At 42.6% G+C, this 1,927-nt stretch overlaps 1 pseudogene; it reads left to right on the top strand.

Moving 5' to 3' along the window:
• Positions 1-213: 213 nt before the first annotated feature.
• On the top strand, positions 214-332 carry LOC111733229 (annotated as a pseudogene).
• Positions 333-1,927: the final 1,595 nt, after the last annotated feature.

Raw genomic sequence — 1,927 nt, 5'->3', positions numbered from 1 at the left:
CCTCCTGTGATGTTTACTCACAGATGTCTCTTATCAATACTTTTTAGTCTCATATTTATTTTTAATCATGAATTCCTGGGGATTGCTCCTGTGTGTGCATAGCTTAATGGTTAGCCAATGATTAGGCAGGGGAATAGCTTTACTGTTACCAAGATACTGTCCCACTATAGATCAGTGTGTGGGTTGGAGAGTGCATTTAAAGTTCAGGTAGTTTTCTACGGCCATGCCACCCTGAACAAGCCTGATCCCATCTGATCTCAGAAGCTAAGCTGGGTCGGGCCTGATTAGTACTTGGATGAGAGACCACCTAGGAAGACCAGGTACTGTAGGCGTAAAAAATAAAAAAAAATAAAGGATTGTAAGCTAACAAGGTCCTTGCAATCTGTGAGGTCAACCAAGGGGTGCCTCGCCTCAAAATAAACAAACAAACAAACAAAATTCAGGCAATTTTAATATCTGCGTCAGGGTCTACTTTGCACTGGTCTCTCAGGTCTGCCTAGCGCACACCTGTGATTTCCGAGTTACCCAGGCATAGGTGAAGAGCTTTTTTAACCCTTTTATGGATTGCTCATTAACTAGAGATTTCTTAAATTTCTGGATTCTCTAGCACTCAACCCAACTAGAACCCCTATTTATTTCCTACCAGATTTGCTTCTTTTACTGACAATGCTGCTGGCTCTAAGTTTTTGTTTTTTGCTCCAAGTCACTTCACCCTCTTCTGGCAGCAAAGCTGCTGATTTTTAGAGTTAGCCACACTTGGATACATCTGTTCTGTTGTTAAAAGAAATCAGAGTCTGACGAATCTACTGTGCTTTAAAGAGAAACAAAGCCAGATTCTAGGTCAAGTCTGTAAAGACAGATTTTATTCAGATTCTACTCTATTAGGAAAAAGACTTCAGTCTAGAACTGAGCTCATTTCCACCCAAATGAACGGCAGCAGACCTTTTAAACACTGAGCTGTGTTCAAGGAAGGACACTGAAGAGCTTTAATGGCAGGGTGGGTCTTGGCCCATGTCACTAAGCCATCTGGGCTTGTTAATTGGCACTTTGCAGAGGAGAAACAAATTGCTTGTATTTTTATGACCTGAGGCAGTTGTGCAAGTTGGATCAAGGTACCCAAATAAGTTAGCACTCTCCCCTCTCCCCTCCCCAGCTAAGTGGTAAGAAAGAGCGAGCTTTCTTCCTGGGTGTTAGCATTTTGAAGGGGCTGCAGCCCCTACCTAGGTCCTTGAGGAAGCACCTTTGGGTAGTAGAGGATTCACATCTCAGAGGCGGAGACAGGAATTACAAAGGTGGCTTTCTGAGGCAGGCTTTTTGAGGAGGGCCAGGGCCACCCTCAGGACGAGGCTTTGAGCTGCTAGAGGCCATTGTAAAGTCTGGTCAAGTCTCTCAGCTCAGAGACGTGGATGGAGTCCTTTTGTGCAGTTCTCAGGCCCAGCCGATCCGGGTATAGAGGGCTGGGAGCAGCTTGACACAGAGAGGACACTGACACCTGCCTTTCTTACCTGAAGTTCCGGCAGCTGTTTTATGTGTAAATACTACTCAATTTGTTGTTTGCTTTTGTTCAGTTTTCAGAGCCTTAAAATGGTTGTTTTTGAGAATATGGTCGAGTTTTATACTTGTGTTTCGGGGAGAAGATGTGCTAGCCTTTTACCTCCGGTCTATATTGCTTGCTTTCAATCATGAATGAAAAAATTTTTCCAGGGAGAAAATTTTTGTGACTAAGAGTCTATCTGATGTACTGGAAAGAGCAATGGAAATGAACGGAATATGAGTTTATAGTGCATTAAGACTTGGAACACTCTTACCTCGATCGTATTAGTAAATTTGTAGCCTTGAGTGAATGACTTAATCTGCTTAAGGGCTCTGTTTTCTCTTTTGTAAATAGTGATATTATAGATATCTAATATGTTCATTGGAGAATTAA

Source organism: Pteropus vampyrus, unplaced genomic scaffold, assembly GCF_000151845.1.
Source record: "Pteropus vampyrus isolate Shadow unplaced genomic scaffold, Pvam_2.0 Scaffold13, whole genome shotgun sequence".
Lineage (NCBI taxonomy): Eukaryota > Metazoa > Chordata > Mammalia > Chiroptera > Pteropodidae > Pteropus > Pteropus vampyrus.
Note: the sequence above shows the minus strand (reverse complement) of the source record. Positions and strands in the feature narration are given on the sequence as shown.